The sequence below is a fragment of the Scyliorhinus torazame genome, chromosome 12 (genome assembly GCF_047496885.1).
Source record: "Scyliorhinus torazame isolate Kashiwa2021f chromosome 12, sScyTor2.1, whole genome shotgun sequence".
NCBI classification, from domain to species: domain Eukaryota; kingdom Metazoa; phylum Chordata; class Chondrichthyes; order Carcharhiniformes; family Scyliorhinidae; genus Scyliorhinus; species Scyliorhinus torazame.
This window is the reverse complement of record NC_092718.1, coordinates 95,999,573-96,021,433: the sequence shown is the minus strand read 5'-3', so window position 1 is coordinate 96,021,433 and position 21,861 is coordinate 95,999,573. Positions and strand designations below refer to the sequence as shown.

General features: G+C 53.3%; 1 protein-coding gene across 2 annotated transcripts in view; it reads left to right on the top strand.

Annotated features, from left to right (window-relative positions):
• LOC140386577 (cell adhesion molecule CEACAM6-like) overlaps positions 1 to 21,861 on the top strand; it is a 64,635-nt gene that overhangs the window by 18,108 nt on the left and 24,666 nt on the right. The window contains exon 2 of one of the 2 annotated variants that reach the window (XM_072469017.1): positions 8,305 to 8,482. The exons of the other annotated variant lie outside the window; for it this stretch is intronic. The gene's annotated coding sequence lies outside the window, so the exon portion shown is untranslated. The remainder of the gene's footprint in view (positions 1 to 8,304; positions 8,483 to 21,861) is intronic. 2 annotated transcript variants of the gene reach the window in all.

The following is a 21,861-nucleotide window of genomic DNA, read 5'->3' as shown; positions in this document are numbered from 1 at the left end:
CCCCCCTCCCTCCCCCCCCCTCCCCCTCCCTCCCCCCCCTCCCCCTCCCTCCCCCCCCTCCCCCCCCCTCCCTCCCCCTCCCTCCCCTCCCTCCCCCCCCCTCCCCCCCTCCCCCCCTCCCCCCTCCCTCCTCCCCTTCCCCCCCTCCCCTTCCCCCCCTCCCCCCCCTCCCTCCCTCCTCCCCTTCCCCCCCTCCCCTTCCCCCCCTCCCTCCCTCCCTCCCCCCTCCCCCTCTTCCCCCCCTTTCCCCCTCCCTTCCCCCCTCCCTTCCCCCCCCTCCCTTCCCCCCCCTCCCTTCCCCCCTCCCTTCCCCCCCCTCCCTTCCCCCCCCCCCTTCTCCCTCCCTCCCCCCTCCCCCTCTTCCCCCCTTTCCCCTCCCTTCCCCCCCTCCCCCCCATCCACTCCCCCCCTCCCTTCCCCCCCATCCACTCCCCCCCTCCCTTCCCCCCCCTCCCTTCCCCCCCCCGACCCCACCCCCTTCCCCCCCGACCCCGCGTCCTCTGGCGCAGCTCCCTTTCCAGGCCCAGTCCCAATTCCCCTGCTCGGGCCTCCCCCCCCCCCCCCCCCACGGGGCCTCATCTCCATTTTCAGCCACTGACGTACCTGCCCCCCACTACGAACCCACCCGACAGACAGAGAAGAAACATTGCCCAACCAACCGCACAATCCCCCCAAAACACGACACAACAGTCCCAACCATCCCCCCTCAACATCCCCTCGTCCCCAGCCCTCAATCCGAGTCCAGCTTTTCGGCCTGAATAAAGGTCCACGCCTACTCCGGCGTCTCGAAGTAATGGTGACGGTCCCTGTAGGCGACTCACAGTCACACCGGCTGCAACATGCCGAACTTCACCCCTCTCCGATGCAGCACCGCCTTAGCCCGATTGTACCTGGCCCTCTTCTTAGCGACCTCCGCGCTCCAGTCCTGATAAGTCCGGACCTTTGCGTTCTCCCACCTGCTGCTCTGCTCTTTCTAGGCCCACCTGAAGACACATTCCCTGTCCACGAAACGGTGGAACCGCACCAGCACCGCCCGCGGCGGCTCGCTGGGCTTGGGCCTCCTCGCCAACACTCGATGGGCCCCCTCCAGCTCCAGCCCCCGCACCCATCAGCGTGTTCAACATGGTGACCACATAGGTTCCGACATCCGATCCTTCCAGCCCCTCCGGGAGACCCAGAATCCACAGATTCTTTCTTCTCGACCGGTTCTCCATGTCCTCGAACTTCGCCTGCCATTTCTTATGGAGCGCTTCGTGCGCCTCCACCTTCACCGCCAGGCCCAAGATCTCGTCCTCATTCTCCGAGACCTTTTGCCGGACCTCACGGATCGCCGCCCCTTGGGCCGCCTGAGTCTCAAGCAGCTTGTCAATTGACGCCTTCATCGGCTCCAGCAGCTCTGCCTTCAGCTCTGTGAAGCAGCGCTGGCGTAACTCCTGCTGCTCCTGTGACCACTGCGCCCACGCTGCCTGCTCTCCACCCGCCGCCATCTTGGTCTTCCTCCCTCGCACCTTTCTCTGCTCCAATTCCACTTTTTTCACCGCTCCACTCCTGGTCCAATCCATACAGTGCCAGGGGAATATTGCTGTCCCCTTCCCACACTGGGAATCGTCGAAAAGGTACCGTTGAGGGCCCTAAAAAGAGCCCAAAAGTCAGTTTCTAGCGGGAGCTGCCAAACGTGCGGACTTAGCTCCACATAGCCACAACCGGAATGTGATTTACCTGATTTATACCCGCTGCCAATGCAGTGGCTGGAAGAAAAATTAGGTAGATGGTAGTATTGAAGAACAAAGTGTTTATTCAGAACTAACAAGGGGATCTTATGTACAGGCACAGAGCATCTAATATAGGTGTTAATACTCTGACTCCCAGGTTCACTCTGACTAGAAACCCACTCCAGCAGCTCCTCTTTTTTCCTTTATTGCTTGGGGTTCGCGTGCCACCACACGGTAGGCCCAGAACTAATTACATGAAGAGTGAGGGCACAACTATGAAAGGGCCGCGCTACCACTCCAAGATCCTCTTTATCGCTTAGGGACCTGGGCCTCAAAGTTGGTGCATTACCAGCAGCAGCCACTGCCTTCCGGATGCTGCTGCCGAGCAATGTGGAGCTGCTGGCCTCTGAGTGACTGGCAGCTCTTAATAGGTGGGGCATCTCCTCCACCCCTAACTGTGGTATTATCAGGTATTACAGTCCGAGAGGCTGAAGACCATTGATTAAACCTAGGAGTTTACCATTGGCTGTTTGGTACGTAGCCCCGCCCTGACTGGCGGGGTATAAGAACTGGTGCCGACCCAGCAGCCCTCATTTTCTGTACCGAAGCTGCTGGGGAACAGTTCTAGTCGATTAAAGCCTCCAGTTATGATACAACCTCGTCTTTGATTGTAATTGATCGTGCATCAATTTAATCGACTACACTTAAGCTGAAAGGATGGATCTCCGAATCAAACCGGAGTGTCTACAACTCAGCCCCCATGCGGAGAACTCGGCGGCGATATTTAAGCACTGGCTGGCGTGCTTTAAAGGCTACCTCGAGACGGCCGGAGGCACCCCCTCAGGAGAACAGAAATTGCATCTCCTGCACTCAAGGGTAAGCCTGGGGATCTTCACCCTCGTCGAGGAGGAGGAGGAGTACGATGCTGCGATTGAACTGCTGAAAGGACATTATATCCGCCCTGTAAATCAGGTCTACGCATGTCACCTGCTTGCTACTAGACGACAAAGCCCCGGGGAATCGTTGGAGGAATTCTACCGTGCGCTACTGGTGCTGGGCAGAAACTGTGGCTGCCCGCAAGTTTCGGGGAGCGAGCACATGGAATTTTTAATCCGGGATGCCTTTGTAGCAGGTATGAGCTCCTCAGAGATCCGCCAAAGACTCTTGGAAAAGGACATCCTAGGACTTAGAGAGGCACGGGCCCTGGCAGGGTCCATGGATGTTGCCTCCAGAAACACGCAGTCCTATGCGCCCGACCGCGTGGTGGCCCCCTGGGCTACGTGGCATCCCGCAGCGGCAGCCCCACAGACCTTCCCCCTGTCCCTGCAGGCCTGCGTCGTAAGACGGCCCGCTAACTCCGTCGGGCCCCACTGTTTCTTCTGCGGGCAGGCGAAGCATCCCCGCCAGCACTGCCCGGCCCGCACCGCCACCTGCAAAGGGTGCGGCAAGAAGGGCCACTTTGTGGGGGTCTGCCGGGCACGAGCAGTGGCCGTGGTCTCCAGCGACTCCGGACCGCCGCGGCAATCCTCCCTTCAGGCCAGCACTCACCGCCACCCCCCCTATCCTAGGGCCACGTGCAACCCACGGGCGTGGCCATCTTGCCCCCCGGACACCACGCTGGCCATTTTGTCCATCCGCGCAGCCATTTTGTCCATCTCCGACCACCATGGTCGACCCATGGGAGACGCCATCTTGAATGGGGCCCCAAGCCCCCAGCTTGGCCGACTACACGCTGCCCGGTCAAAACCCGCAACTGCTTCATCTGGCCTCGGCGACTCTGGACCAAAATCGACCTCGGACACTCGCAACAGCAACAACGACGGTCTTCATCAATGGCCACGAGACGTCTTGCCTGATCGACTCTGGGAGCACGGAAAGTTTTATACACCCCGACATGGTAAGGCGCTGTTCACTTGTTACCCACCCTGTAAACCAGAGAATCTCCCTGGCCTCCGGGTCACACTCGGTGGAGATAAAGGTGTTCTGCCGAGCAAACCTCACTGTCCAAGGCAGGAAATTCAACAATTTCCGCCTTTATGTCCTGCCACATCTCTGCGCGGCTACACTCCTGGGGTTGGACTTCCAATGTAACTTGCAAAGTCTGACCTTTAAATTTGGCGGCCCTATACCCCCCCTTACTGTCTGCGGCTTCGCAACCCTTAAGGTCGACCCGCCTTCCCTGTTTGTGAACCTCACCCCGGATTGCAAACCCGTCACCACCAGGAGCAGACGGTACAGTGCCCAGGGTCGGATCTTCATCAGGTCAGAGGTCCAAAGGCTACTGAGGGAAGGGGTCATTGAAGCTAGCAACAGTCCCTGGAGAGCTCAAGCAGTGGTGATAAAGACCGGGGAGAAACATAGGATGGTCATTGACTACAGTCAGACCATCAACAGGTTTACGCAGCTGGACGCGTATCCTCTCCCCCGCATACCCGACCTGGTAAACAGGATCGCGCAATACAAGGTCTTCTCCACGGTGGATCTCAAGTCCGCCTACCATCAGCTACCCCTCCGTACTAGTGACCGCAAATACACTCCCTTCGAAGCAGATGGATGGCTCTGTCAATTTTTAAGGGTTCCCTTCGGTGTCACCAATGGGGTCTCGGTCTTCCAGCGCGAGATGGACTGAATGGTTGACCGGTACGGCTTACGCGCAATGTTCCCGTATCTCGATAATGTCACCATCTGCAGCCATGACCAGCAGGACCACGACACCAACCTCCGAAAATTTCTCCAGACCGCTAAAATCCTTAACCTAACATACAATAAGGATAAATGCGTGTTTAGCACCGACCGCCTAGCCATCCTCGGCTACGTAGTGAGAAATGGAGTTATAGGCCCCTACCCTGAATGCATGCGCTCCCTTATGGAGTTCCCCCTTCCTCACTGCCCCAAGGCCCTGAAGCGCTGCCTCGGGTTTTTCAGTTATTACGCCCAGTGGGTCCCTAACTGCGCAGACAAAGCCCAACCCCTAATCCAGTCCACAACCTTCCCCCTGTCGATGGAGGCCTGCCATGCCTTCAGCCGCATCAAAGCAGACATTGCAAAGGCCATGATGCACGCCATCGACCTTCCAGGTCGAGAGCGATGCGTCCGACATAGCTCTGGCGGCCACCCTCAACCAAACGGGCAGACATAAGAACATAAGAACTAGGAACAGGAGTAGGCCATCTGGCCCCTCGAGCCTGCTCCGCCATTTAATGAGATCATGGCTGATCTTTGTGGTCTCAGCTCCACTCTCCTTCCCGTACACCATATCCCCGAATCCCTTTTCCTTTAGAAAGGCATCTATCTTTTTCTTAAAAACGTTTAAAGGAGCCTCAACTGCTTCACTGGGCAAGGAATTCCAGAGATTCACAACCCTTTGGGTGAAGAAGTTCCTCCTACACTCCGTCCTTAATCTACCTCCCCTTATTTTGAGGCTATGCCCCCTAGTTCTGCTTTCCCCGACCAGTGGAAACAACCTGCCCGCATCTATCCTATCTATTCCCTTCAGAATTTTATATGTCTCAATAAGATCCCCCCGCATCCTTCTAAACTCCAATGAGTACAGTCCCAGCCTACTCAACCTCTCGTCATAATCTAATCCCCTCAACTCTGGGATCAACCTAGTGAATCTCCTCTGCACTCCCTCCAGTGCCAATATGTCCTTTCTCAGGTAAGGAGACCAAAACTGAACACAATACTCCAGATGCGGCCTCACCAACACCCTATACAATTGCAGGATAGCCTCACTAGTCTTGAACTCCATCCCTCTAGCAATGAAAGACAAAACTCGATTAGCCTTCTTAATCACCTGTTGCTCGTGCACCAGCACACCCAGGTCCCTCTGCACAGCAACATGTTTTAACATCTTACCGTTTAAATAATAATCCATTCTGCTGTTATTCCTCCCAAAATGGATAGCCTCACACTTGGCAACATTGAATTCCATCTGCCAGACCCTAGCCCATTCACCTAACGTATCCAAATCCTTCTGCAGACTTCCGGTATCCTCTGCCCATTTTGCTTTACCACTCATCTTAGTGTCGTCTGAAAACTTTGACACATTGCACTTGGTCCCCAACTCTAAATCGTCTATGTAAATTGAGAACAACTGCGGGCCCAACACTGATCCTTGCGGGACCCGTGGCCTTCTTCTCCCGTACTCCATGCTTCAGAAATTATTCATTCCTCGGTCGAAAAAGATGCACAAGCCATAGTAGAAGCTGTGCGACATTGGAGGCATTACCTGGCCGGCAGGAGATTCACTCTCCTCACTGACCAACGGTCGGTGGCGTTCATGTTCGATAATGCACAGCGGGGCAAGATAAAAAACGACAAGATCTTGCGGTGGAGGATAGAACTCTCCACCTACAACTATGAATCTTGCACCAACCTGGGACGCTAAACGAGCCTCCTGATGCCGTGTCCCGCAGCACATGTGCCACCACACAAGTGGACCGCCTCCGAGCCCTCCAGGACGAGCTCAGCCACCCAGGGGTCACTCGTTTTTTCCACTTCATTAAGACCCACATACCTGCCCTACTCCATCGAGGAGGTCAGGACAGTCAGCATGGACTTCAAAGGCCCCCTCCCCTCCACCGACCTCAACACGAACTTCCTGAACGTGATTGATGAGTACTCCAGGATCCCATTCACCATCCCCTGCCCAGACATGACCACAACCACCATCATCAAGGCCCTCCAGGGTATCTTTACACTGTTCGGTTTCCCCGCTTACATGCACAGCGATAAGGGGTCCTCCTTTATGAGCGACGAACTGCGTCAATTCCTGCTGAACAGGAGCATTGCCTCAAGCAGGACGACCAGTTACAACCCCCGGGGAAATGGTCAGGTAGAGAGGGAGAACTGAACGGTCTTCCAGACCGTTCTAACTCCCCTACGATCCAGGAACCTCCCAGACTCCCACTGGCAAGAAGTCCTCCCGGAGGCCCTCCACGCCATCCGGTCTCTGCTCTGTTCAACTACCAATCAGACATCTCATGAACGTCTCCTTGTCTTCCCCAGGAAGCCCTCCTCCGGGACCTCGCTCCCAACCTGGCTAGCGACACCCATCCTGCTTCGGAAGCAGATGCGGGCGCACAAGTCGGACCCGTTGGTCGAGAGGGTCCACCTGCTGCACGCTAACCCCCAGTATGCCTACGTGGCATTCCCTGACGGCCGGCAAGATACAGTCTCCCCACGCGCACCTGAACCATTACCCCCACCCCCTCCCCTCCACAGCACCTCACAGGAGGGACAGTCCTCCCGCTGCTCTTGCGTAGGCCCTCCCGCCCACCCACCGACGCCCCCTACAGGCGCCCCCGTCTCGTGTCAACCGTTTGCCCCACCAGTGCCATCTAGGGGTGACGAAGCTGCCATGGAGGCCGAAGCCACGCTCCCGGAGTCGCAGACGCCTGTACCCCCACCAGAATCACCACCAAAGCTCAGACGATCCAGGAGGACGACCAGGCCACCCGACTGACTGATTACTTCACTGTAACGTTAACTGTAAACGAACACTGCATGTAAATATTCTCGACAACTCTGTAAGGAGGTATCACGGTACCTCCATATCTGATCATACCATGTTAGATGAGATTGTTACCTCTGGCCACCACCCCCGCCGGACTCTTTTTTAACGGGGGGTGAATGTGGTATTATCAGGTATTACAGTCGGAGAGGCTGAAGACCATTGGTTAAACCTAGGAGTTTACCATTGGCTGTTTGGTACCTAGCCCCGCCCTGACAGGCAGGGTATAAGAACCGGTGCCATCCCAGCAGCCCTCATTTTCTGTACCGAAGCTGCTGGGGAACAGTTCTAGTCGATTAAAGCCTTCAGTTATGATACAACCTCGTCTTTGATTGTAATTGATCGTGCATCACTAACAATTCAGGGTCCTCTGATGGCGAGGAAAGTCCTTCCGCTGTCCAGCTCAATGTCTGATTGGCATTTAAGTTAGCAGGCCTTACTGAAAGCAGGCAGTGTAGTCCTCCCGCCGGCTGCCCAGCCAGCCGGTCACACCCATATCGCCCACCCTGTCTCTGCTCTACCGAAACCATACTAACAATTGGGTCTCTTAACATTCCTCAACTGTTCCGAGGAGAACGGCCCTAACATGTCATCTCACTGCCTCAGGATATGGGGCTGGCCATTTTGTACTGAGGTGAGGAGCTACGCCTTCACTCCGAGGGTGGCGAAAATTGGGGATTCTACATTCCAGTGGGCTGTGGATGCTCCCTCCCTGAGTCTGTCCAAGGCGGAGACTGAGAGATTGTTGGGCAATAACAGCATCGCGGGTGGAAGGGCAGAAGAGAGGTTGAAGGCCTGTCATGATTATATTGAACGGCTGGCCAGCTGGAGGGGCCGGCTGGAAGGGCCGAATGGCCTTTTCCCGCTCCCATTCATTGCTGACGTCCCCGTCTCATGCAGAGGGTTGGTATGTTGAGTTTGAATATGTGTGGGACATGACGCAGTATCTTGCTAAACCTGTTCTGCAGGTGTTCTGCATTCCTGTCAGGATGAAACTATCCTGGTTTCCCACACAATATACGCACACACATGCACAGACAGGTGCTCATCAGCGTCCCTGTCAATACCACGTTGCAGCTCCCTCGGGTTTGCAGCTCCTCACACAAGCGAGGAGACTCGGAGGAACCGTCTGGATCTCACTCAGCCTCCAGCGAGACAACTCCACGCAGAACACGAGATCCTGTCAGCCACGCCACCCACAGACAGGAAAGGCCGAGAGGGAGCTTCACCCAGATACACCTCGAGTGTTAACCAGGTAACTATCACAGCGGCAGCACGACTGGTCCTGTGCGTTTCAGCCACTCGCACGGCATAAGAAGCGGGGATTCGGCCCCTCGCGCCCCCGTGCTGGCTCTTCCAAAGATGGATCCAATCAGTCCCACTCCACCCCGCTCTCTTCCCTCTGCACAGCGCTGAACATTTACCCCCTTTGAGTATTTATCCTGTTCCTATTGAACTTGCTTCTTTCAGGCAGAAAAGCCCGTTGTGTTTAAAACAAAAAAAATAATCTTCCAGGTCACACCTGGTCCAATGATCTTAATCGATGGACTAATTAATTGGGCAATGAGTCGAGATGCAGATTTAATGAGGGATGTGTCTGCTGGGAATAGGGAGACATCTGGGTCACCTCAGCAAAGTGCATCGAGACAGGCAGATATCGATGAGGGGGAGGTAGGGTCCAACCCTGAGGGCTGGTAAATCATCGTAGTATCCCTACAGTGCAGAAGGAGGCTATTTGGCCCATGGGGTCTGTACCGAACCTCCAGAAGGGCAATCTATCCAGGCCCACTCCCCCCTCCCTATCCCCATAACCCCATCAAACCTTTTGGACACTAAGGGGCAATTTTAACGTGGCCAATCCACCTAATATCTTTGGATTGTGGGAGGAAACCAGATCACCTGGAGGAAACCCACGCAGACATAGGGAGAACGTGCAGACTCCACATAGACACTGTGCCCACACCAGTCCAACGCCGGCATCGCCACATCATGTCCACGTAGACAGTTAGCTGAGGCCAGAATCAAACCCGGGGTTCCCTGGCGCTGTGAGGCAGCAGTGCTAATTGCTGTGCCGCCGAGCCACTCCAAATGGTTTGAAATGGTATTAAAGTCTCTGAATGGTTTTAAATGCTGCGGAGAGATTTATGAGGAATTCCCCTAGGGGAAAAGAATTCCATTTTCAAATTAATTCTTGCGAGCTATGAGGAAAGTTTGGATAGCCTGGGGCTATTCCTTGGAACAGCAAAGGTTGAGAAGGGGACCTGATAGAGGTGCATACGATTGTGAGGGGCATGCATAGGGTGGATAGGAAGGCACTTTTACCATTAGTAGAGGGGTCAAAATCCAGAGCATAAGGGAAGGCTAAGAGGGGAGTTGAGGAGAAATGTTTTCACCCAGAAGGTGGCAGGAGTACGGAACTCATTGCCTGCAAGGGTGGCTGAATCACAAACTCTCCCAACAATTAAAAAGTGTTTAGATATTCACTTGCGCTGCCGTGACCTCGAGGACTACGGGGCCAAGCGCTGGAAAATGAGTTGAGTGTAGTCAGATCGGTGTGGACACGCTGGGCCAAATGGCCTCCTGTGGTGTAACACAGGAACAAGAGTAGGCCATTCAGCCCCTCGAGCCTGTCCTGCCATTTAATGAGATGATGGCTGATTTGTGGACAAACTTCTTGAACATTCCTTTGGTCTATCCCTTAATATATCTTTGCTTGACAAAAATCTTACCTATCCCTCAGATTGAAAATTAACAAATGTTCCAGCTTCTACTGCTGTTTGTGGGAGAGTCCCAAACCTCAACCACACTTTGAATGAAGAGATTCTTCCTGACACCTCTCCTGTATGATCTGGCTCTAATATTTAGACAATACCCCCTAATTTTAAAATCTCCAACCAGTGGAAATAGTTTATCTTTACCTATCCTGTCCTTCCCTGTTAATATCTTGAATATTTGATCAAATCACCCCTTAACCTTCTAAATTCTAATGAAAACCTGCCTAATTTGTGTAATCTCTCCTCGTATTTTAGCCCCTGTAATCCAGGTATAATTTTTGTAAACCTACATTGCCTTCCCTCCAAGGCCAAAATATTCTTCCTAGGTTGTGGTGCCCAGAACTGCTCACAGTGACTCCAAGTGGGATCTGACCAGGGTTTTGTACAGCTGCAGCATAACCCCTGTGTCTTTATACTCCAATCCACTAGATGTAAAGGCTAGCATTCCATTAGCCTTTTTGATTATTTTCTGCACTTGTTTGTGGCATTTTAAGGATCTATGCACCTGAACCCCCAAGTCTATGAATCTATGAGGTATGGATCACTGGCAATCTGTTAACAGGAGTTGGCCATTCAGCCCCTCGGCCTGTGGCGCCAATACAGTGAAGATTTAGGTTGAACTCTTATCTTAATGCCTTTTGGTCAAGAGGGGCTGGGGGAGTGGGTCTGGGGGCCAGGGCAGGGTGGGGCAAAGGTGGCGGAGGGGGCCGGAAGATGAGGTGAGCCCTTCAAAAGGCCTGCAATTCAAGGGGACTGGAAGATCAGCGGGAGGGGTTGGAAAATTCCGGCATCAGTCCCATAACACATAATCACCTTACCCGACAAATACCTACCAGTCCCAGGATGGGAAATTTTCCATTGGCCCCCACCAACTCTCTCAGAATTGAGAGGTTTTATTTTGGGTGGGCTGGGTGGTGGGGAGAGAGAATTCCCCCACCCCCTTACTGTGTGATGTTGTGCTTCCTTGTAACAACAGACATGTAGGTGTTCGGATGGTGAAATGGTGATTTGGCAGATTGTCGTTGCAGCAGTGGTGATTGGTATCTGAACTAATGTGGTAGCTTGAGGCGATACCAGGGATACGTCAGTAATGAAGAAAGAAGATTTATTGTCAACTAACCAGGGTAACTTGTGTGCAGGCACAGAGTCTCTAAATATAGGTGTTATCCCTCAAGCTCCTGGGTTCACTCTGACCAGAATCCCTCCCACCCCCCCAGGACCCGCTGATCCCTCTTGGTTGGGGTTCAAGCACTCCCGCATGATAGGCGCTGAGCCAGTCATATGGATCGAGAGGATGCGCCCCCTCAAAGGCCCCGGTACCACATCCTGTTGATGTGGAGCTTGCATATTCTCCCCGTGTCTGCGTGGGTTTCCTCCGGGTACTCCTGTTTCCTCCCACAGTCCCAAGGTTGGACGGATTGGCCATGATAAATTGCTCCTTAGGGTCCAAAGATGTAAAGGTTTGGTGGGGTTACCGGGATAGGGAAGGGGAGTAGGCCAACTCCTTTTGGAGGCTCGGTGCAAACTCGATAGGCCAAATGTTCTCCTTCTGCATTGTAGGGATTCTTATCTATGGATCCCTCCCTCTTTAAATTTCTCAATTACCGTGTGTACACCAGACTGTATACAATGATTGTGTGCAGTATAAGTCTGAGGAACAAAAAGGGAAGAGGATCCAAACAGTCCACCAGAGTGTTAGTCCACCAGGAGATTTCATGGGTCTCGAGGATCGTCTTAATCCTCCAACTGGCTCCTCCGCCTCGGAGGTGACGATGGCAATGCTCTTAGTAGAATGCTCCTGAGAGTCCACCAAACCCCGCGGGGTTATTCCCTTCTGTAGTTAGTTCCTGAACTAGTGTAATCTGTTTGTTCCTGGATCAGTTTGTTACTGGCCTCCTCGAGACTCCTGGTTCCCCTTTGTTCTGGCTCCACAACAGGAGCCCTGGGGCTGACCGCTCCAACTGTTCCAAGGTTGGGGTTGTGGTCCCCCTCCCCCTGGCTTCTCACCTGGTCAACATGCTTCTGTCCTGTCCTGTCGTTCAATTCCACCACATGTGAAACTGGCCTGACTTGGACACGATCTGGCCTGTTAGCCAAAGTGGGCCAGAGGCAAAGTTTGTTTTTGTTTTTGAAAATGTTTTTATTGAAGTTTTTCATTTTATACACTGCACAATAAACAAAGGTATGTGTATCAGATATAAGTTACAAGAGCTAAGGGCAGCATGGTGGCACCGTGGTTAACACTGCTGCCTCACAGCACCAAGGTCCCATGAATTGGGTACTCTAAATTTATTTTTTAAAAATAGTTTACAAGAGCTCAACATTGGAATTGCCCCATGTAACCCTGCCCCTTTGCCCAACCTGTCCCCCTTTTTGTTATTTTTAAAACATCTTTTATTGGAATACATATTTTACAAAAGCTGATTGTCATCTTATTTACATATGTGTAGCTCTTTGGGGAGCTTCCCTTCCCCCCCCTGTCATTTGATTCCCTCTCCCCTCCCCCCACCCCGCCCCCATACTTTAGGTGTTTCTTTGAGGCCTTGTACTTTGTGGCCTTGCTCTTGGCCCCCTGTTGTCCATTCCTGCCATTCCCAACCCCTCTCTCCTCTCTCTCTGTTTCCCCTCCCCCCCAACTCCCCTCTCCACCTGTTCCCTGGTGCCTTGCTGGCTCCTGTGTGGTGCCCCCCCCCCCCTCCCTCACCTTGCTCTATTGGCTGTTAGTTTCAAGCAGGTCCTGGAACAAGTTGGTGAACTTCCATGTTTTGTGGAAGCCTTCCTCTGACCTTCGGATAGTGAATTTGATTTTCTCCAGGTGGAGAAATTCAGACAGGTCTGCCAGCCAGTCTGCGGCTTTGGGTGGTGCTGCTGGTCACCAGCTGAGCAGGATTCTCGGCGTGCGATTAGGGAAGCAAAGGCAAGGGCAGCAGCCCCCCTCCTCATAAATAACTCTGGTCCGAAACCCCAAAGAATGCCACTTTCGGGCTTGGCTCCACCCTCACCCCCACAACCTTGGACATTGCTTCAACGAGTCTGGGTCATGTCCAGAACATGTGGGTGTGGTTCGTCGGGCCTCCCTGGCACTGTTCACACTTGTCCTCCACCTCCGGGAAGAACCTGCTCATTCGGGTTCTGGTCAGGTGTGATCTGTGCACCACTTTCAATTGCATGAGGCTTAGCATTGCGCAAGCGAAGGTGGAGTTTGCCCTATTCAGTGCTTTGCTCCGGAGTCCCCACCCTATTTCTATTCCTAGTTCTTCCTCCCACATTTCCCGTATTTCGTCCAGTGGGGAGCGTCCCTTTTTAATAGTCGTCTGTACAGGTCCCCATAGTTCCCCCCTCCTAGGTTGCCCATGTCCATTAGTTCCTCTAGCATTGTGTGTTTCGAAGTGTGAGGGTATGTTGTTGTCTGCTTGCAGACAAAGTTCTTTACTTGTAGGTGTCGCTGTACATTCCCGTTGGGTAGTTGTAATCTCTATGTCAGTTCCTCTAAGGTTGTTAACCTGTCCTCTGTGTAGAAGTACCTAACGGTCAGTGTTCCCCCGTCCTGTCTCCACCTCCTAAAGATGGCATCTAGCATGGCTGGCGCGAGCCTGTGGTTGCCACAGATGGGGACCATAATGGGCATTTTGGTTAAACCAAAGTGCTGTCTCATTTGGTTCCAGGTTTGGAGTGTGGCTACCACCTCTGGGATTGTTGACTGTTTGGCTAGCGGGGATGGGAGTGCCAACATGGCGAGGGTCCGGAGTGTTGTCCTGGTACAGGAGCTCTCCTCCATCTTTACCAATACCATTTCTGGTTCTGTTACTCATCCCCTCACTCTTTCTGCAGAGACTGCCCAGTGGTAGTAGTGTAGGTTTACACCCTGCCCCCCCATGTGCTTTTTCTTGATAGGGCCTTTTTGGGGATCCTTTGGTTCCCCCCCCCCCCCCCCACATGAACAACATAATCATTTTGTCGACCAAATTAAAGGCCTAGGGTTGTAGACCTGAAAAGGAAGAGGAACCTCGGCAGCATGTTCATCATGATCGTCTGCACCCTCCCTGCCAGGGAGAGCGGGAATGTACCCCATCTCTGTGGGTCCTTTTTGACTTCCTCCGCCGGACTGACCAGGTTCCACTTATGGATTTGTGTCCAGTCATGGGCGATCTGGATCTCCAGGTTATGGAATTTGATTTGGGCTTGTTTGAATAGTAGTCCTGCCAGATCTGCACCCCCCCCCCCCCCGCCCAACCCAATTTTGTCTTCACTGGCTCAGCTTGATCTTGTAGCCCGAAAAGGCTCCAAGCTCGCTCAGGAGTTTCATGATCCCTTCCATGCCACTTTACGAATCCGAGATGTCGGGGAGTAGGTCATCCGTACAGAGTGAGACTCTGTGCTTTCTGCCTCCTCTTTGGATTCCCTTCCAGCATCTCGTCGCTCTAAGGGCGATTTCCAATGGCTCAATTGCCAGGGCGAATAGGAGTGGAGACAGCATTGCTCTGTGCAGTTGGAAGTATTCAGAGCTGATGATGGTCCGCATGCTTGCCTTGGGTACGTTGTAGAGGAGTTTCACCCATGAGGTGAACCCTGCCCTCAGTCCAAACCACTCCAGTACCTCAATGAGGTACTTCCATTTGACTCTGTCTTTCTTCGGTATCAGCAATATGGTGGCTTGTGTTACGATTGGAGGCAAGGTGACCCTTGCTAGCGAGTCTGCGAACATCTCCCGCAGATGTGGGGCCAGTGCTGTTGCAAAATATTTGTAGAAAACTGCTGGGAACCCATTGGGTTCCAGCACCTTCCCCGCCTGCATGGAGCTAATACTCTCCATGACCTCTCCCAGTCCTAATCGTGCTTCCAGCTCCCCTCACCTATTATCCCCCACGACTGGCATGTCCAATCCATCGAGGAAACGTTTAATCCCCAAGTCCCCGTTGGGGGTTAAAAGGTGTACGCCCCCAGAAAAAGACCTTGAACGCTTCATTGACCTTTTTTGGGTCGGTTACCCGTCTGCCTCTGCTATCCTCCACCTGCGCTATCTCGTGGCTGCCTGCTTACTCAGCTGGTGAGCCAGCAGGTGGCCAGCCTTGTTTCCATGTTCATAGAAGGTCCCCATTGTCATGATATTCAAACATACATCATAACACATACATAATGATAGACAAACCAACAGACCAATTAGCACACATAACACAACAGTCAATCACAGACGAGCAGACACAGTATAAGACAAGAAACACAACACCTCCTGGCCAGTCCATCTGGAGACAGCACAGGGCCAGGACCTCATTAGCAAGACACTCACACAGTCACCACGTGCTGAGTACCAAGTCAGATGTGTAAATAGTTAGTTGGAATAAAACTGCGTTGTACCAATCGCAACCGTGTTGGTTCGTCTGTACCTCAGAGCACCCAACACCTCATGGTACCAGGAGTGAATCGATACCTACCGGCAAATCTGCCATCCTGAGCCATGGACACCCGCAACAAACTGCAGCCGTTACAAGTCGCTGGGAACCTGGGCACAAATTGGAAGCTCTTCAAGCAGCGATTCAAACTGTTCATGCAAGCCAATGAAAAACAGGGCGCCTCGGACGAAACAAAGATTGCCATGCTCCTCACTACCGCAGGTCAGCACGCCATCGATGTATACAACTCCTTGGTGTTCGCGGAAGGCGAGAACAAATCTAAGTATGACACGGTCCTCCTCCAGCTCGACAAGCACTTCAACGTTGAGGTCAATGAAAGCTTTGAGAGGTATGTCTTTCAGCAGCGCCTGCAAGGTAAGGATGAGCTCTTTCAGTCCTTCCTGATGCACCTCCGCATACTCGCGCAGTGCTGCGGTTACGACACCACCTCAGAGTCCATGATCCGGGACCAAATCGTTTTTGGCGTTGCCTCCAGTGGCCTACGCCAGCAGCTTCTAAAAATTAAAGGCCTGACCTTAGCATCTGCAGTTGAAGCCTGTGTCCTGCATGAGAATGCGACCAGCCGCTATGCCCAATTTCAGGCGACTGAATCGGCACGGAGGGGGTCCCATGCGATCGAATCGGCAAGCCAGGCCGCCCACGAGGCCGAACGCATCCAGGCAATCGAGTTTCTCCCGGCCTGCGGCCCGGACGAGGGCAGCCGTTTCGCGCGCTTTTTGAGGCCTCCCGCGTTTGTGCGTGCCAAAACCTACGGCAACACTGAGGGACGTGTTGCGCAGGCGCGCCAGACGCAAGACCGAACTGCGCATGCGCAGTGGCGTAACGAACGCCATGACGTCATGACATGCGGCAACTGTGGAGCTGCACATTTAAAAGGGCAATGTCCTGCAAAAACCCGACAATGCCTACGCTGTGGCAAGATGGGCCACTACGCTGCTTACTGTCGAGCGGCTCAACCTGTTGATCTTCCACATCTCCGACAACCTCGCAGGAACGTGCGGACCATTCAGCCTCCACATCACGACATCCAAACCGACGACACAGATGACCAAGACGCCTTCCCGGTTGCAGTCATTGATGCGAACCGGGTCAACACCATCAATCCGGCCGATGAATGGAGTGCCACCCTAATGGTCAACCGATCGCCAATCACTTTCCGCCTGGACACTGGCGCCTCCGCCAACCTCATAGCATGGTCAGTCTTCTATGCCATGAAGGTCAGACCACCAATCCAGCCATCCCGGTGCAAGATGGTCGACTACAACGGGAACGTTATCCCGGCCATGGGATCCTGCCAGCTCCAGGTGACACACAAAACACACACGGCCACACTCTCGTTCGAGATAGTTGGCTCATCGAAGGACTCCCTGCTGGATGCACAGGCATGTAAGGCTCTCCACCTTGTGCAACAAATTCTCTCTCTCTCTCTCTCTCTCTCTCTCTCTCCAGACGGCACGTCTGACTTCCCGGATGCAGAGTTCTCCGCACAGCTCCATCGCTGTCGCCCACAACCAGGAGGCATTCGAAGGCATGGGAACACTGCCATACACCTACCGAATTCGCCTCAAACCGGACGCCATCCCGGTCGTTCACGCACATTGCAGGGTTCCTGCGCCACTTAAAGACCGCCTCAAGCAGCAGCTTCAGGATCTCCAGGACCAAGAGGTCCTATCCAGGGTCACGGAGCCCATGCCATGGGTCAGCTCCATGGTGTGTGTCAAGAAGCCCTCTGGCGAGCTCCGCATCTGTATAGACCCCAAAGACATCAATAATATTATGAGGGAACATTATCCCATCCCCAAACGGGAGGAGATCACCAGTGAAATGGCCCAGGCGAAGATATTCACGTAACCGGATGCTTCGAAAGGATTTTGGCAGATACAACTGGACCCGTCCAGCCGAAAGCTATGTACCTTCAACACCCCTTTCGGCAGATTCTGCTACAACCGGATGCCATTTGGCATCATCTTGGCATCCGAGGTCTTCCAGAGAATCATGGAGCAGATGATGGAAGGCATCGAAAGGGTGCGCGTATATGTGGACGATGTCATCATCTGGTCCACCACACCGCAGGAGCACATACATCGTCTCCAACGCGTTTTTTCCCGCATACGGGAAAACGGCCAGCGCCTCAACTGAGCCAAGTGTTCCTTTGGCCAGACTGAGTTGATGTTCCTGGGGGACCACATCTCCCGGTCAGGGGTCCGTCTGGATGCAGACAAGGTGAGCGCCATCACAGCCATGCCGCAGCCGGCCGACAAGATGGCTGTCCTACGCTTCCTTGGCATGGTCAACTTCCTAGGGAAATTCATTCCCAACCTTGCCCCCCCACACGACGACTCTGCGCCACCTTGTCAAAAAATCTACAGAGTTCCAGTGGCAACACACACCAGCTGGAATGGGAGGAGCACAAACTCAAACTCACCACTGTTCGACATGTCTCGTGCCACCAAAACCTCAACTGATGCCAGCCAATCCGGCATTGGAGCAGTGCTCCTGCAGAGGGATGACACAGCATCATGGGCCCCAGTGGCCTATGCATCGCGGGCCATGACCCCCACAGAGCAGCGCTACGGGCAAATCGAAAAAGAATGCCTGGGCTTTCTAACCAGTTTAGACAAGTTCCACGATTACGTCTATGGTCTTCCACGGTTCACGGTCGAAACAGACCACCGCCCCCTGGTCAGCATAATAAACAAGCACCTGAACGAGATGACCCCTCGCCTCCAGCGCATCCTACTTAAACTCAGGAGGTACGACTGCCAACTGATCTACACTCCAGGGAAGGACCTCATCGTGGCGGATGCCCTATCCAGAGCAGTGAGCACGCCGCCAGATGCGGAGGGGTTCGTATGTCAGGCCGAGGCACAGGTGGTTTTGACAGCGACAAATCTGCCGGCTGACGACTCCAGTCTGGCCCGTATCCGCCGAGAGACTGTGGCCGACCCCCTTCTGCAGCGAGTGATGCGCCACATGACGGTAGGATGGCTCAAAGGGCAGTGCCCGCAGTTCTACAATGTACGAGACGACCTAGCCATCATTGATGGTGTCCTTCTGAAGCTGGACCGGATTGTGATTCCGCACAGCATGCGCCAGCTGGTTCTCGATCAACTACACAAAGGCCACTTGGGGGTCGAGAAGTGCAGACGGAGGGCCCGAGAGGCGGTATACTGGCCGGGCATCAGTGACGATATTGCCAACATGGTGCTCAACTGTACAACCTGCCAAAGGTTTCAGCCGGCGCAACCTCCTGAGACACTTCTGTCCCATGAGCTGGTGACGTCCCCCTGGGCGAAGGTGGGTGTCGACCTATTTTACGCGCTCGGCATGGACTATGTCATCATAGTTGACTACTTCTCAAACTACCCAGAAGTCATACGCCTGCACGATTTGACGTCGTCTGCTGTCATCAGGGCCTGCAAAGCCACCTTTGCTCGCCACAACATTCCGATGACTGTCATGTCGGACAATGGGCCCTGTTTTGCCAGCCATGCATGGTCGTCCTTTGCTGCTTCGTATGGCTTCACACACGTGACGTCCAGCCCTCTGCATTCCCAGTCCAATGGAAAGGCGGAGAAGGGCGTTCACATTGCCAAGCGGCTCCTCTGCAAGGCTGCTGCTGCCGGGTCGGACTTCTACCTCGCCCTGCTGGCTTATCGCTCGGCCCCACTAGCCACTGGTCTCTCACCAGCACAGCTGCTGATGGGTCGCGCCCTCAGAACCACTGTGCCTTCCATCCTGGCACCAACAATAGACCATGCTCCGGTACTGCATAGGATGAAACTGCAGCGCGTTCGCCAGAAGAGATCGTACGACATACGAGCAACTGATCTTCCCTCCCTGGCCCCTGGAGACAACGTCCGCATCCACCTACCAGACGGTGGCTGGTCAGCACCTGCCGAAGTTCTCCGACGCGTGGCTCCCCGCTCGTTCCTGGTACGCATGCCGGATGGATCCGTGCGTAGGCGCAATCACCGAGCCCTTCGCCTACTTCCACACTCGCAACGGAACCATACACGGGCGCCGTGTCCTCCACTGGTTCCTGATAGCGACTTCGTGGAGCTGCCATATACCATGCCCCTTCTGTCGCCGCCCGTGGCCAGGCCCGCACCTCAGCCGGTGGTTCTCGACCCACCCTTGAGGCGGTCAACCCGAATTCGCCGCCCACCTACTAGATTGGACTTATGAGACTGTTCACACGTCAAACTTTAGCAACTACTGTTTTGTAACATGTCACTGTTTTATCGTTCCCGGCCTCGTTTGATCGGTCCAAATTTCAACGTTGTTCTTCTTTTGTTATGGTACAACCTTGTTAGCATGTCACACCTGACATCGCCCCTTGTATATACTTAAGCCCCATGTACATGATGTAAATATTACGCACACACACCTTTCGCTGCACTCGGGACACATTTATATTTATAACCACATAGGCACATAATCTTGTAAAAAAGGGGGATGTCATGATATTCAAACATACATCATAACACATACATAATGATAGACAGACCAACAGACCAATTAGCACACATAACACAACAGTCAATCACAGACGAGCAGACACAGTATAAGACAAGAAACACAACACCTCCTGGCCAGTCCATCTGGAGACAGCACAGGGCCAGGACCTCATTAGCAAGACACTCACACAGTCACCACGTGCTGAGTACCAAGTCAGATGTGTAAATAGTTAGTTGGAATAAAACTGCGTTGTACCAATCGCAACCGTGTTGGTTCGTCTGTACCTCAGAGCACCCAACACCTCACCCATGTCTGGCAGAGTTGGTGCACTGATTTCTTGGTGGATAGCAGGTTAAAGTCCATTCGTAGCTTTAACCTCTCCGCCAGAAGCTCTACGGTCAGGGCCTTGGAGCACCATCTGTCTACCTCCAGTATGGAGTCGATCAGTTGTCGCCTCGTGGGTCAGTTGATCCGCTCGCTGGCTGCTCCTGTCCCTTCCCGCAGTTTCTGTTGTCTCCTCTGCGGCCTCTTGAATTGCTGCTTCCTGCACTTTTTTTCCTTGTAGTATTATTGAGGGTGAGGCGATGTTTTAGTCTGGTTTTTATGGGCTAATTCAAAAAAGCAACAACATTTGGCTGAAGGAGGAGAGCCACCTGATCTGCGACTACTCAGCACATCCTCATCATCGGAATTCCTGAGGCAAAGCTTCTGACGAGGACCAGGTCACTTACTTGGAAAGTTCTGTCCCCTGTTCGTGAAGTGTGTTGTTTCCTCTGGGAGGCCTACTGTGCCTCCATCCTCCCAGCCAAATTTGGGAAGACCAAGTCCAAAAGGATCCTAAAACTGTGGCCCATCAGTAGTTCTGCTGGAGTGAAGCCCGTAGCAGCATGGTAGGTAGATATTAAAGGACCAAAGAACGTTAGCCAATCTAAGACACTGTGTCTGCATAGCTGCCTTGAATGTTTGTACAGGTCTCTCCACTAATCTGTTTGAGGCAAGGTGATAGGGGGCTGTTCTGGTATGGTGAACACAATTCATTCCAACAAAATGCTGAAATTCCTCACCAGTGAAGGTTGTGTCGTTGTCAGACACTATTACTTCAGAGAGGCCATGGGTACAAAACACCCGGCACAGGGCTTCTACTGTGGCCGCCGAGGCCTTTGTTTCCATCCCTTGAACCTCCAACCATTTTGAGTGGGCGCTGACCAAGATGAGGAAAATTTTGCCCATGAAAGACTATCAAAGCCCACTTGTAACCTCTTCCAAGGGCATCCAAGCCACTCCCAAGAGTGCAGGGGCAATGTCTACTATGCTTGATAGGGGTCACTCTGGCGCACCATGTTTCTGATGTCCTTGTCTAAGCCATGCCACCAGATGTGGCTACGAGCGAGCATTCTCATTTTTGTCTGGCCTGTGGGCAGCATGGTGGCGCAGTGGTGAGCACTGCTAAGTCACGACGCTGGGGTTCCAGGTTCGATCCCGGCTCTGGGTCACTGTCTGTGTGGAGTTTGCACATTTTCCCCGTGTCTGCGTGGGTTTCGCCCCCACAACCCAAGATGAATAGGGTAGGCGGATTGGCGACGCTAAATTGGCCCTTAATTGGAAAAAATGAATTGGGCACTCTAAATATAAAAATTTTTTGTCTGGTCTGGATGGACAATGTGTAATTTGTCAAACAAGGGCTCTTGTTAGCTTTACCGTAAGACCATAAGACATAGAAGCGAGAAGCAGAATTAGGCTACTCTGCCCATCGAGTCTGCTCCGCCATTCAATCATGGCTGATATTTTTCTCATCCCCATTCTACTGCCTTCTCCCCATAACCCCTGATCCCCTTATTAATTAAGAGCCTATCTATCTCTGTCTTAAAGACACACAGTGATTTGGCCTCCACAAGAGTTCCACAGATTCACCACCCTCTGGCTGAAGAAATTCCTCCTCATCTCTGTTTTTTAAAGGATCGTCCCTTTAGTCTGAGATGGTGTCCTCT